Source organism: Bufo gargarizans, chromosome 3, assembly GCF_014858855.1.
Source record: "Bufo gargarizans isolate SCDJY-AF-19 chromosome 3, ASM1485885v1, whole genome shotgun sequence".
Lineage (NCBI taxonomy): Eukaryota > Metazoa > Chordata > Amphibia > Anura > Bufonidae > Bufo > Bufo gargarizans.
The window spans coordinates 266,544,894-266,561,252 of record NC_058082.1 but is presented as its reverse complement, the minus strand read 5'-3'; positions in this window follow the sequence as shown (position 1 = coordinate 266,561,252).

Below are 16,359 nucleotides of genomic sequence, written 5' to 3'. Positions count from 1 at the left end.
CGGCTCTTGTATTTTCACCTTTGAACTCTGCATCTGAAGGGTTAAATGTCTATGATCACCGTTATTGATGGGCACATCTTTAAAGACCAGAAACACATGCAAATGCCCTGGAGGGGTTAAAGGGAAAATGCCATGCAATCTGCAGGCAGAATGTTATGGAGCAGGATGATCTGAGCATATTGACATATAGTTTTGTTGTAAATGATTCAATGTAACTTGTAATTTATTCACAAACCTCTGCACTGTGTTATGTTTAGGAGTCATGTGGGCGGTACTGATCAATGATCAACAGCCTTCCTTGCTTGCCCAATCATGCAGAGTTAGTTGTCAATCGCTGTCACCACCCACATGACTATTAAACAGAGATTTAAATGTATACCTTACAAGTTTTACTGAATCATTTTTTTTATAAAACTATATATCAATCTGCTCAGCTTCTCCTGCTCTATAACACGCTGCCTGCATTATCATGGTGACAGGTTCCCTTTAACACCTGTCTTAACTCTTGTATTTAAACTGCAAAAATAGCAATTTGAGTAGCAATAAGCATTTTGTAAAGGGTGACAGATCATGGATGGTTGTGGGTGCTTTATTATATCTGAAACCACACAAACTACCTTAATCAGAGCTGATTTAGTGCAAGGCAGTAATTATCAGTCAGTAGGGCTCCACAGCGTGGTAAAAAAAAATTGATTCTATTCTTTCAGTTATTCCAACGTCTCCTACTGATAACTGTTTGGTCACTTGTCGACTGAATTAGAGTAGCCCTATGAGACCTGGATGCTCAGCCTGACTCGTGACTAGTTGCATCAGTCTGATCTGACCACCAACATAGTAAATTAAATACACATGTGGGTCTCTCCACCACTGCCTAAAATATTTTTTGCCGTATATGGGGTCACAATGCCTTACAAGTTTACAACAATTACGTTGCATCCGGGAATTAGAACAAAACATCTGGTGGACTGACCATGTGTAATTTTATGGGTATTTCTTCCATTACTCTCTAATAATTTATAAAACAAAGAGGAATATGAGCATTTTAAAATGACTATTTTTGAGACTGTCTTTACTAAAGTTAAGTTAGATAATATCAATACATGAGTATGAATATTTGTTTGCTATAAGAAATGTAAGTGAGGTTGAGGCTTGGATAACACTCTATTGCATAGATCCAGACAAGGAAATTAGCCAGAGAACCTCTTGGGAGCCATTTGTTAAACTTACACTGCAGTGTTCGATGGTCACACTGGCCTCAATACTAAGATAGTGACGAAGTGCTACATGCTGATTTACATAAAGGAGCCTTAAGTCTGTTTATCCTCCACAACAGATTGGTTCTAAGGCATTACATCAATAAACGTTAGACGTTCTACCTTAGTTCTAGCAAGTGGATTAGAACTGACAGCAAGTATTTCATTTGGAATCTGAACCACATTAGATTTGACAGTATTTAACATTTCCTTATTAACATTGAAAGAACACGTAACAGATTCCATGCACTATGTTAAAGTGTTAATATAATAAGCCATATGCTTTGCCTCTTTAATATGTGCGCTGCTCGTTTCATAAATTATAAATGATTCAAAAAATCATCATATTGACTTGTCAGAAGGTTGCTGGAGATGTCAAATATGAAACTCTGAAAAATTATGCATTTCAATTGAAATGTTCTCCTAAAAACCATCTGGTTTTGAAGTTTTTACTTTACTTTCAGCAAGTTATGTACTTGTTAATAGGTTTTTGGAGTCAAGAAGGTCACAGGTAGAATAAAGTCACCTTGCCATATGAGCAATTAGTTTCTCTTACGAGCGCAGCAGTAAAATTCACTTGACTTGACACCATAAGCAAGCCTAGTTTGATGATTTCTGTGCTTTCTATCTACTTAAATCTGACCAGATGGTTAACAACTGTATGTCTATCGCTTGAGGTGGTTAAGAAATGGTTTGTCTATGAAAATTTATAGATGCTCTATAACTTATTGTTTATGCTTCTTTAGGCAGTGAACTCACTTGATCAATGTTCAGCTATGTCCTTCCTTACCTTTCCTCTTGTCTCGATATATACCAAGATAAGTGGCATGAGATGACCAGCTTTGAAAGAAATCATAGTCTTGCCAGGGGCCTACACAGGGCTTATAGGGACCATAGTAAATTACTATTTATTTTTTAAAAGCCATGCTTTGCTTCACCAACTGCTCCATGTATTGACACCAGATAACTAACAGAAATACACTGATAAATCTACCTCATTTAGCTCTAAATGATATGATTCCCTGCATATAGTATGCAATAAAACTGCCTTCAGGCACCACTAGGGGGGCTCAGTGCATAGGAATTTATACAGATACCATTGAACTTAATGAAAGCTGCAATAAATTGTATACACTGAGCTCCCCCTAGTGGTGGCTAATGAAAAAAAGCTTGGATTTATTCTAGAAATAAAAGAAATGTAACACTGAGCTCCCTCCCCCTTGGCGCCTAGCAGTTATGTGGTCTGTCTTCATGGCAGCTACACAACTGGATCTCGCTATACTCTGAAATGAGTTGTTTATGGTATATGTGTGACTACCCAATGGTTGTGATATGAATTGGAGCCTGTTAATGGTTTTACTAGCATGACACAATAACCCATTGAATTTATATAGTTGGAAACTGAGTTGCTTAACCAAATTCAGGGAAAGATAAGGGTATATGCATCATTACAACATTTACTGACCTTAGGAATTCTAAAAATAATATGTATGCAGGAAAATTCTGCCACATGATTATACCCTGTGTCTTAATTGGGAAAACAGAAAAGCACTGCACATTAAATCTTATTTGAAACGTTCCACAAAAATTAATTTCAGTCTGGACTAAGAGGTAATCACACAATGAACAAGTTTGACATTCTGTGCATGTCATTGAAATGGCATGGGACCTTCACATCTCATTTGATTTTGATCATATGATTATTAATACAATGCCTCATTCAACTCTTCAGTAATCAGAAAGTAAACATCTGCCTCATAATTCAGTGTCACTCTCCCTTAATTAACAATTTTATCTCAACTAAATATTAAGCGCATGAGCTGATTTACTTGTAATACACCTTATATTAGAATTCACCAATATAAGAGCAAGTCTGGACTTTTTTACATTTTATTATTTTTTTCTGAGTGGGAGTAAGAGGTTCTTAGATATTGACGGCCTATGCTCGGGCCATTTATATGTTCATAATTGTGAATATATATATATATATATATATATATATATATATATTAATAATGTGAATAATTTATTTTTAGAAATTAACAAAATGCAAAGTGAAGAAGAAAAGTGAAATCTAAATCAAATCAATATTTGGTGGGATTTCCCTTTGCCTTCAAAATAGTATCAACTCATCTGGGTACACTTGAATTTGGCAGAGAAGTTGCTCCAATGCTAATAAATACAGGCAGATACTGATCCATCATGCAGAAACACCAGGGAGGCACCTCATTGCCTCTAAATGTATTCTGCAGCAGGGCAACGACCCCTAACATATAGCCAATGAACTATCTTCATAGTAAAGAAGAACAAGGAGTCCTTGAAGTGATAATATGCTTCCCACAGAGCCCTGATCTCAACATAGAAAGATAAAAGATTGATGGCAGAAAAAGACCACCTGGTTCATCTAGTTTTCTTTTTTTACCTTAGGATAGACATGTGTTTATCCAAGGCATGTTTAAATCCACTTGCTGTAGATTTCCCAACCACATGTGCTGGAAGTTTGTTGTAAGCTTTAACCACTCTTTCAGTAAAATAATATTTCCTGACATTACTCCTGATTTTATCTTACGCTAATTTCATGTTGTGTCCCCTTTTTGTTGTGTTTAGCTTTATTGAGAACACTTCCCTCCTGAACCTTATTTAAACCTTTAACATATTAAAAGGTTTCGATCATGCCCCCACTTCTCTTTCCCTTCTTTCCTCAAGGCTATACAGATTAAGCTTTTTAAGTCTATCCTGGTATGTTTTATGCTTAAGACACTTTTTGTAGCCTATCTCTGCACCCGTTCCACTTTATCTATGCCTTTTTGTAGGTGGAGTCTACAAAACTGAGACAGTGTTCCAGATGTCGTCTCACTTGTGCTCTGTAAAGCCGGGTTCACACATGAGCGTATCCGATAAGCGCTGTTTAAAAGCGTGCTTAGTGGGCGTTTACATACGTGCCGAGGAGACAAGCAAATGCCCATTGTCGCGCGTTCCCACTAGGTCTATGTGCGGGAACGCGCGACAATGTGCTCCAAAGAAGCTCCTGTACTTCTTGGAGCGATCGTACGCGCTGTAAAACGCTCAGGTGAGAACCATGCCGATAGGGAAGCATTGTTTTTTGCTTGTTGAGCGTTTTACAGCGCATAGGAACGCGCTGTAAAACGCTCAGGTGTGAACCTAGCCCAAAGCAGGATCACAAACTCTCTCTTCTTACTGGTGATACCTCTAGCTATACAGTCAAACATCTCACTTGCTTTTCTTGCCACCTGTCGACATTGTGCACTCATTTTGAAGCTGTCTGAAGTCTGATGAAGTTTTCGCTAACAAAGAGCTATCAATAAGATATTCAGACTGAGGGTACCTTCTCACCAAGTGCATTATTTTACATTTGGAAACATTGAACTGCAGTTTCCATTGTTTGGACCATTTATCTAGTGAAGTGAAATCTTTTCTATGCTATAAACCCCTCCAGGAATATCACACTTTTGTGGCGGCAACTAGGAGATGTTTTCTGTGTGTCGGACTTCATGCCCCTGTAATTTTCTATATGGTCCCTGTAATTGCCCATAGGGCACAGGTAGTTTAGTGTTAGGTCCCGTGCCGCTATAAGAGACCTTGACTAGGTGCGCGGGGTCCGGTATGTTAATGATATAAGAATATATTGGTGAAAGTCTCATTTTTAATATCAGAGTGAGGGTTTAGCCATATATTGTCAATTGCATTTACCATTGTAGTGCACACATTTTTGTAATTTTCTGTTTTATATAATCAATCACATCCACTCATTTGGCTACCCTGTCTAAGATGTCCTTGTGGTACATGTCGTCCGTTGTGGGCATCCTCCATTGTATGCATTTTTGCTGGGTATTGATGTTAGCAATGGATCACATGTGCAGTATCTGCTCCCCCAGTTAGAAATGTGCAACAGCATTTGGAGCTTTGAGCATTTTCAGCTTTTTAAGACCTGTGTAGGATGTTTTTGTGTTTTTTGCATGCATGTTTGCTGTGATTGCTGTTAGCAACGGATCACATGTGCAGGATTTGCTCCCCCAGCTAGAAATGTGCAACAGCATTTGGAGCTTTGAACACTTTATTTTGTTATTTTTCAGGCTTATCGAGATACTTAAAATGACTTTTCCCGAACTAAACCTCTCCCCCACCAACACCTCTGGCCTGAACACGATCCTCCAACAGTCCCTAACGTGAAGCAGATCGTCTGGCACCACTCCTTTCTGTTCAATAATGGCTCAAATCCTACTTATCACAATCAACTACCTTATGTGTCACCCCCAATTCCTCATAGATTGTAAGCTTTTGTGAGCAGGGCCCTGACTCCTAGTGTTTCAGTTGTATATTATAAAGTTACTTTTGTTTTGTACATGAACCCTATGAATTTGTAAAGCGCTGCGGAATGTGGCAAAGTCAAATAAATCAATAAGATTAGTTTGATATGATCTGCCATCAGTATTTGGGTCCAATAAGTTGTTGGTCTATAGTTGGGCAATTAATTAACTTTTTTGGAAGATCTCCATTATTTTTACTACTACAGATGTTAAGCTCACTGGTCTGTAGTTTCCAGCTTCTTCTCTGCTACCCTTCTAGTGGATGGGTACAACACTGGCCATTCTCCTATCTGCAGGAAAATCACTTGTTAAGAGCGACTGGTTAAACAAATCTATTAACGGAACAGCAATCACAGACTGGAGTTCTTTAAGGACACTGGGGTGGATGCCATCTGGACCCATGGCCTTGTTTCACTTCAAGCGTGCCATTTGACCTACAACCTCAGCCTCCAAAAAACACCAGAGCTCCTCTCCATCACTCTTACAATGCCCCTGCATGTCACGATTCTAAGAGCTGCCTACTAAAATACTGAAGAAAAGTAACTACTGAAATGGTCAGTGACAGTCTTATCCCCATCAACATGGTTATTTCCCATTTCAATTTTTTGTAATACCATAGTTCTTCTTCTTTCTATCTCTGATATACATGAAGTGTTTGGCCACTTTTAATAGTGCTGTGTTATCCCAACCTTTTAATTCCTTTTTAAACACTTTCTTGAAATAACTCTTTCTATAGTCTAATACTTTGGATGTAGTGTTTTTATAGAAAACCATAAACATTAGTGGTAACTAGAACCCAGATTTTCTTCCACATTAACTTCTGACACCTGATCCCTATTAGTGAATACTAACTCTAGAATGCTATCTCCTCTAGTTAGTGATTTGTCAAGCTGTTTGAAATATGTTCCTGTAAGTACATCCATTAGATTCCTGCTCTTGCAATATTCCAATCTGCATCAGGCATATTGAAGTCACCCATAACTGCAATATAGCAGCCTATACACCAGAAACATTCTAATAGCACTTTCCTCCTCTGTCTGCATACAAACCAATAGCGTTTCAAGCTGTGTGTGTGTACTCAGAATTCTTGTAGATTTGAGAGTATCCTTGATATAAATGGCTATTCCCAAAACTCTTCTGTCTTCCCTCTTTTGTGTACTTGCTCAAAAAAGAAAGAAGTAGCAGCACTTACAAATCTATAGCAAAAAGTCTCTATGGTGGTGGTGTCTGCAATGTTGGATCCCAGTCTGTAGCATCCCCAAATCATTCTGAATAAATCAAAAATAAAACTGCAGCACTCACCGGTCTTCAATTCATGCTGGTTTATTCACCAAAAATGGTGAAGTTTCGACCTCTCGGTCTTTCTCAAGCAAACAAATGTGTGTGTATACACAAATACATATACCAGGAATGGACAAAATGCGGCTCTCCAGCTATTATAAAACTACAACTCCCACTATGCCCAGTCTGCCTACAGCTATCAGCCTACAGCAGGACATGATGGGATTTGCAGTTTTACAATAGCTGGAGAGCCGCAGTTTGCCCATCCCTGACGTATACCATCCTAAATGGTAACATTAACTTTATTCAAATTGACCAGATGATTACCATGAAAATGGTCACATGCTCAATGCGATCACATGACCAATGATCACATAATCATTATGCAAATCGGCCACATAACCACTATGCAAACTGGTCACATGATCACTATACAAATCCATGATCAAACATTACCCTTTAACCACCACCATAGAGACTTTTTGCTATAGATTCGACTGCTGCTACTTTTTTTTTATTTTTGAGCAATGACGACTGTCTGGTAGCTTGTACACAGAATGTACCACTAAAGGCACAAATTACAATCATATTGCTCTGGTATTGAAACCAAAAAGAGGCAAAAGTTGTTTAGAGACCAAGATGATTATATTAAAGGGGACATATATAAAAAATAAATAAAAAAGAACAAGAAGAAAAGCGCAAGGGAGGCGAAAACATCTGGGGAAACAAGTGAGAATCCACATTTTTTAGATCAGGAGAGGTCCTTGAAAGACAGAGGCAATGGCTGAAACAGAGACCAACAAGAATGGGAGGACATAGACAATATAGCAGAAGAAAACAACAAAACGAGGATCACACGTTCCAAGAAACCGCCACTGGATAACAAAGCCTTACAGACAATACTGGGACGCTCGGAGAAACAGATGCAATAGAAACAATGAAAATGGCAGCATCATTAGTGGTAAAGGACAAACATCGGCCAGGTCATTTCAAATGTTCATAAACCGAGCGTTCGCGGCGGGCCCCATTCACTTTAATGGCAGGTGAACCTGAAAAACCTTCAGGTCATATTTGCATCCACCAAATACTTACTTGAAGTGCACAAATAGTCCCACAACATGGGCAGTGACATACCAGAGTGGGATCAATGGCAAAAATGCCTACAAAAAATATGTATTTTAATCAGGGGCTATTTTGTATGCGTCTTAAAGGGCAACTCTCAAAAATATGCCCTGCTGGAGTCTAGAAATTTTTTATTTTAGCTCACGGGAGTATGGGCCTCAAAAATTAGGCATTAACCTGACAGAAAAGAACAATTGATTACGTGGCTAGAGGTATATTAGATGGTCAGTGGATAACAATTTTACTGCAGGCCAGTGGAGGATAGGCCCCAAAAATTATGCATTCACCTAACAGAAAAGAACAAGTGATTATGTGGCTGGAGGTATAATAGGCAGTCAGTGGATAACAGTTTTACTGCAGGCCAGTGGAGTACAGGTCCTAAACATTAGGCATTCACAGGACAGAAAAGAACAAGTGATTATGTGGCTGGAGGTATATTAGGCGGTCACTGATTTTTTTTTTACTGTAGACCAGTGGAGTACATGCCCAAAAAATTATGCATTCGCCTGACAGAAAAGAACAAATGATTAAGTTGGTGTACACCTAATTAGTGGCAGTGTTCCTCTCATAAACTGAGGGTCACACCCTCCTTTTTTGGATGTGCACATAGATTGCCTGAATTAGACAGCTGGGGACGTTTCAACAAAGTGGGAGATATGCCCCATCTCAGTCATGTGTGAATGCTTCCTATAGATCTGGGTCTCAGCAGAAAATTGTCTTTATACTATGACTTTAAACCACCTCAATCTAAGGCCTCATGCACACGACAGTATCCGTTTCCGTTTTTGTTTCCGTGTGTCTTCCTTGATTTTTGGAGGATCACCAGACATGAAGTAAAGTGAAAAAAAAGTTTGCCTTGCAAATGATAGGAAAAAAAGGGACGCGGACGAGCGGACGCGGATGACAATCTTGTGTGCCTCTGTCTTTTTTCACGGACCCATTGACTTGAATGGGTCCGCAAACCGTTGACCGTGAAAAAAATAGGACAGGTCCTATTTTTTTGACGGACTGGAAACACGGATCACGGACGCGGATGACAAACGGTGCATTATCCAAGTTTTCAACAGACCCATTGAAAGTCAATGGGTCCGCAGAAAATCACGGAAAATGGAACAACGGACACGGAACACAACAACGGTCGTGTGCATGAGGCCAAAAAGGTATCTTAATTACTGTATTGTACAATATCCTGAATGGTGTCCTCCTTGTGATAATGGTTAATCCCATCTATCCATTTGGGAGCCTATGGAAATTCTAAAGAGGGTTTACTGCAGCATTATATATTGTTATATCTGCCCCACTATGTAGGAGAATTCAGCACTGATGCGTTAATGTATTGCGCTGATGGTACATGCGCACTAGAGCTTCTTGGATATCACACTCGGGAGACAAGAAGGACCGAGTGAACTGTTGCACAGGCGCAGTGATGCGCTGGACACGCATAGTCTACAGTATTCCAATACATATGCACTCCGTTCTGTCGAGCGCACTGTCTGCCATTTAGTCAAGCGATTGCTTGAGAGAATATGTCCACAGGAGCATCATGTCTGTAAGTTTATAATATGTACATTTATAATTATGTCCAGAGGAGCATCATATAAGCTTAGATTATGTATATTCAATTACCACTGATGAATTGGGATATGGAATCACACTGAGGGTTAATATAATGTGCACTGTATATCACCTGATGTATAGGTTAAAGGGTAATGATTAATCATGGATTTGCATAGTGATCTTTTGACCGATTAGCATGGTGATCATGTGACAAGTTTGCATAGTGGTCATGTGGCCGATTTGCATAGTGATCATGTGACCATTGGTCATGTGATCACATTGAGCATGTGACCATTTTCATGGCAATTATGTGGTCAATTTGCATAATGCTCATGTGACCATTTAGGATGGAATATGTATTTGTGTATACGCACACATTTGTTTGCTTCAGAAAGGTAGAGAGGTTGAAACATCACAATTTTTGGTGAATAAACCAGCATGAATTGAAGACCGATGAGTGCTGCAGTTTTATTTTTTATTTATTCTGGATGTCTTTCCTACACAACATCTATCCAGGTGTGACTACACTGATGAGCAAAAGAGTAACAATGTGTTGAACTTTTGACTTTCAGGCTCCATACCCACCATCTACTACAGCTTCAAATGTGAGACTACAATCATTTTATAGAAATTCATCTTGGCTATCTCATACATAAATTGGACTTGCAGCTATTTAGCATATGATTAGTTATGAAGATTCTTGTCATGTAACTGCATTGTTACTGTTTTACTCCTAAAATTCAAATTTTTCATTTTTATTATTTTGTTAGTATTTTGTAATTACACCTTTGGCTTTCAACACTGCCTGAATCCTTCTGGGCATGTTCTCGATCAGATTCAAGCTTGTCTCAACCAAAATCTGTTCCCAGGTCTCTTCTACAAGTTCCCAATGTTGGTGCATACTGGTCAACTTACTTGTGCATGAATACAGCTTTTTCTCCCACTCTACCCACAAATGTTCTGGGGACTGTGGGGGCCAATCCAGCACCTCTACTTCATTATCATTGAACCATTTATTTGCCAATCTCCACACTAATCTGCTATGTTTGTAAAGAGGCACTTGTGTACAATGAGACATGCTGATATCAAATTAGGTATATAGAATGGCCAACATAATTTTGTCTTATATTAAAAGAGGTATGGACTTGCGGGACAAGGATGTAATATTGCCACTATACAAAGCATTGGTATGGCCTCACCTGGAATATGCAGTTTAGTTCTGGGCACCAGTCCATAAAAAGGATGCCCTGGAGTTAGAAAAGTACAAAGGAGAGCAACTAAACTCATAAAGAGCCTGAAAGATCTTAGTTATGATCAAAGCTTAGATAAACTGAATTTATTTAGCCTTGAAAAAAGACATCTAAGGGGGAGCATAATTAACCTGTACAAATATATAAACAGGAGCTATTCTGTGTTAAACTCCCTGAAAAAACAAGGGGCCACTCCTTACGCCTGGAAAAAAAATGTTCAGTCATAAGAAGCGACAAGCATTCTTTACAGTAAGGGCTGTGAATCTCTGGAATAGCCTGCCACAGCAGCTGGTCATAACAAATGCAGTAGATGGCTTCAAAAAAAGTTTAAGATGACTTTTTAATTCAAAATAACATTGAGACTTATGACAATGTATAGAAATCTTGTTCTACAAACCCCTTTCCTTGGGCCCAACCCCTTTCTAAAAGGAAGATGGACATTGATCCAGGGAGTTGTTTCGTGGATCGATATAGCAGGATTACAGGTTGGACTTGATGGACTTTTGTCTTTTTCCAACCTTAACAACTATGTAACTATGTTACTGTGTAAGAAAGAATTGTTAGTAAACTCTGAGCTGTATCTCAGCAAAGCCCCAGTTGAAAATATATACCAGTGCCTCTCCCTAAGGGTCCATTCACACGTCCGTTGTTTCTTTCCTGATCTGTTCCGTTTTTTTGCGGAACAGATCTGGACCAGATCTGGACCCATTCATTTTCAATGGGTCCTGAAAAAAATCGGACAGCACAATCTGGTCCAGATCTGTTCCGCAAAAAACGGAACAGATCAGGAAAGAAACAACGGACATGTGAATGGACCCTAACCATGGTTAATTTGCAAAACTGGTGACTTTATAGGTGTTAGTTTGCTATCAAGGTCCTGGTGGGTGTTACCTTCTGGGGACAAGTAAACATTTTAGCTCAGTATAGAAAATTTTTCTTTTTGTGTCTTTTGGTCAGCAAACAAGGAAGAAAAAAAAGAAAAGTGAACAAGAGCTATTTTGGTTGTGTATAAACTACACCAGTGGTGGGCAAACCTTTTTGTCAACTGAGCCAAATATCGCCAAAACCACGATAGAAGTTTCTTTTGAGAGCCACATTTTTAAAACCTAAAAAATATAGGCAGGAAGCATATGCTGAAGTGCATGTGCAGCCCGCATCATGGACCCATTCACTTCAATGGGTCCAGGATCCGGGATATGAGTGCTACAGAGTGCTTCCATGGTGCTTCTGGCTGTGCCTCTGCACCGCAAAAAAGTACTGCATACGCTAATACTAGTTAGCGAACACGCCCTCTCTTGCTTTGTGGAACACAAATGCGTCCCACAGGCAAGATTCGATTCCTCTCAGAGGCGTAACTAGAACTGACTGGGCCCCACAGCAAATTTTTGTACGGGGCCCCCACACACACAATACACATATATAGACACCCAGCTTTCCTGCTGTGCCTCTCCCCCACACTCTAATGCCTCTGCACTTGTGCCATGCAGGATAGCAGGGAAGCTGGATGACATTTTATGATATAATTCACCCAGCTTTCCTACTGTTCTGCATGTCACATGTGCACAGTCTGGGAAAGCTGAATATAACCCCAGTTCCCCTGCCACTCACATTACTGCTGCAGTTGTGGCAATCCAACTGATGTTCAGCAGCAGCTGGGCAGGGAAGGTTCAACTTCAGGCAGCAGGAATCGCGGGCAGAAAAGGGGGCGGGGCTATTATTACCGTCCTGTTGCTGGTCACTGTCCATCATAAGAACTAAGGAGGGGAGAGGCGGAGCAATGTCACTGCTGTCAGGTCAGAGGTGCAAGTGCAGGACTCTGGACACGGTGCAGGAGAAGTCAGCTGCTCTGACAGGGGCCCGGGGTGACGAAGTACAGTGACTGCTCCCGGGCCCCTTCTGAACTCGGGCCCTGAAGCAGCTTCCCTGATAGTTACGCCACTGATTGCTCTGTAGTGCAGTATGGGTCGCCGTGGGAAAGAGCCGCATTGAAGGGTCTAAAGAGCCGCACTTTGCCGACTACTGAACTACACCAATTACCACATAACATTTTAACATTTTTATACCTTAATGAAACTTTTGGCCTTGTATTTAACTGAATCTGCTTATGCTATGAATAAGAAGACTAATAAAACTTACCATTTAGTATTGAGGACCTGTCACCACTGATGACATGCCAGTGGTAATAGCTTCATGAGTTCCCCGTGTAATAACAATTCTGGAGAATTTATTCTTGTAGCTTTATGTTCTGCCGTTCCTTTATTTTTTCTACTAGAATTTATAAATAAATTGCTAGTGGTCTGTAGTAAGGTTACAGAGGGGAGGTAACCAGTTGGGGGGGGGGGGGGTACCTGCACAGTCTCACTCTATCCAATCAGTGCTGCCATTTTCAGTCTGTGCAGGTACACACCCCCAACTGGTTACCTCCTTTCTGTACCCTTACTGCAGACTGCTAGCAATTCATTCATAACTTCTAGTTGAAATACTAAAGCAACGGCACAACATAGAGACATAAGAATAGATGCTCTAGAATTGTAATTACATGGGAATTGCAGGAAGCTAATCAAACAGGCATGTCAGGAGAGGTGAAAGGTCCTCTTTAAAAATCAAAGTGACCTAAAGGAGTACTTTTACAATAAAAAATTATACAGTATATACAAAAATGCCTCTATTTTCAAGTGTCACATTAGGATCAAATGCAACTTTACTTTTAATAGTTTGCACTAGTCATTAGAATGACCAAATTAGCATTTTCAATGTCATTGACAAAGTGCATTTGATCTTCTATCTGAAAGTTTAGAAATTGTTCCAAAGTAAGGTGGCAGTGTGGTCATGCATAGTTTTACCCATACCTCTCGCCAGTGCACCAGTGTGAGCTTAAATACAGGTTGTCTAAGATCACACTTCTCACTGCACATCCTAATGAACTGGTAAACTGGTATACTCAGGTTAGCTTCTAAGAAAGGCTCAAGTTCTCTTTAAAATACTCTGAGACTATAATATAAAACATCTGCAGAAGTGGCAATTATCCTTTCCTTTAAACGTTCCATTCATTTGTGCTGACAAGCAAGTTATAAGCAACAAAATGTATTATTAAATAATTAGTAGCTAAAATGCAGAAATTAGAGGCCATTTCCTTTCTCATGAATCTCCCAACTACTTCAGACTATTGATTTAAGGTAAACCGATCCTCTAAAGAGACCAAGATGGAATCCAAGATAGCAGTTTATTGTTAGACAATTACAAGGCTAATGATTGTTCCCTGAAAACGAGGTAGCATAAAATCTAGAAAATGCCACATAATTCAATTTGTTGATCTGTGTTTAAATCCCAAGCCAGCTAGGATTTCTTCCAATCTATACTTTGTATAGAGCTCATTAATTAAAGTGGTAGTGGCAAATCATTGATTTTTTTCTCATTGCCCTCGTATCTCCCCTTGGCCGATGCATGTAACGCATTCAACCCTAAAGGTATAGTGGCAGCACAAAAAGGCTAAAAGACCAATTAGAACATTTTCTTGGAATCTTGGAGAAAGACAAATGAAGACAGAAAGTAAGATTACAGGAAACCTTTGTGTCGATGTAAAGCAATTATAGTGGTCTCAAGAGTCTGACACTATAAGACATTCACATAATTCCACTGCTTGTTTAAAGTAAAGCAATCTAATTTTATTTTTAAGGTTTAAAGTGGATGTAACCTCAGCATCATATTTCTCCATTTACCTTGCATTGACTCTTGTAAGCTTTCTTCTACAAAGTGATATGTCCCTTATGGATACGGTGGAATTAAATTTCATGTAAAAAAAAGTTTAAATTAACACCAGAGTTTATTTAAAATTTACTGTAGGTTCAGAACAAGAGGTGGCCATGTGGAAAAGATTTGGAGGTCTCTTTTAGCACAATGTTCTTTGTAGGTGAGGTGCAACAATCTTGACTGTTAAAGTTGCCACAAATAGGACAACTTTTTTCTATGCTGTAAGAGAAATCCATATTTCTTCAATAGAAATATGTATCCATTGGATAGGAAAATGGAACTCCTTGAACTAAAGTTCATTATCTTTAATTACCTTCAACACAATGTTAGTTGAATGATTTTGGTGGGATCAGCCAACTATCTAATTTCTAATGTCAGATTTCAATGTGCCTGATCCTTTTATGCTCAGAGGAGATAGGCCACCACCAAAGGTGTCCAGCAGCAGCTTATTCTTTTCCTTACTCAGAATATGTGTAAGCTCAAATGAGTGGGCATGTGCATGGGGCAGGATTGGGAGAGATTGTTAGCAGCCAAACAAGTGTCTAAAGTATATGGCTAGCATTAGAGAAAAACATTAACGGGGTCATTTATTAAGACTGGCAATTTAGACGCCAGTCTTAATAACTCCTATATATGGTGGTGGATCCGCCAAAGGCGCAGGCCTCTACCTAACTTTGGAGCATCCAGTGCCAGTCTAAATGTAAGCCAGCTTCCTAGCTATCTTACAATTACACAATTTTCTATGCCTAAAACAGGTGTAGAAAATGGTAAATGAGATGGGCCGGCAGGCCCCTTCCCCACCCACACCACACACACTTTTTTAGACCTGGTGTATTTCTGGATATTAAATGATCCCCTAAGTTTCCTTTTCTTATTATTTTTAAGGTCTGTGGCCCACACAGCTTGTTTGTAACAGTGTATAAAGTTGTTTGTAATACCACATAGCCATCTTTGTTATTCATGAATTGCGCTGTGAGAGAGGTTCTCTGCTTTGGAAATCCATTTTATTAGAAGTGTCTCCCGAATAAAAGCTGATGAAGGTTTGTCACTCTACTTTGACTACCAGAAATCAGCTGCAGTCTGTGCAGTGCAGCAGCAAGTATTTAATTTATTTTCAGAGTCACCACAGGCAAAATGGATCACTATGTAGTTCCCTTTTTAAGGGATGCATGGATGTACTGCATCCTCCGGAGCAATAAATACCCTTGATAATAGGGGATTCTCCTCAGGATGAGAAAAACATGGCACTCTTCCAAAGACAGTGCCACACTTATCCACAGATTGTGTATAGTATTGCAGCTCAGTCCCTTACGCCATTAGTGAAAATAAGCTGCAATACTACTGTATATATTTTTTATAGAATGCAGCCCTGTACACCCCTTCAATTGGAGTTATATAACAAGGTATGTAAAAATGAGGCTTCTACACTAAACAACCCATTAAATATTTTAGTGATTCTTGGAAGGGAGACAGGGGCCACCACAAGGCAGTTGGAAGTAAAATTAACAATACATTTCTATATTTGAATTAAATGTTCTATGGGATACTATGTCTAAATCCTTAAGACCCCCATACACAGTAGGGTATTGTTGGCTGAATCTACTAAGAATAGTGGGTTCAGCAACATTGTAATGTGTATAGGGAGCTCTCGATTTTCTCCCAACGGATGATGTCAGAGAAGAGGCGGATCAGGCCGAACATGTATATGTATGGGGGAACTAGTAGAGATAGAAGTTTGCTTCATGATGAATTACTTTGTCACAAAGCTCATTTCTTTGTAAGTAGCGAGTAAAATAATGGGGAGCGGCGATTGCGCTG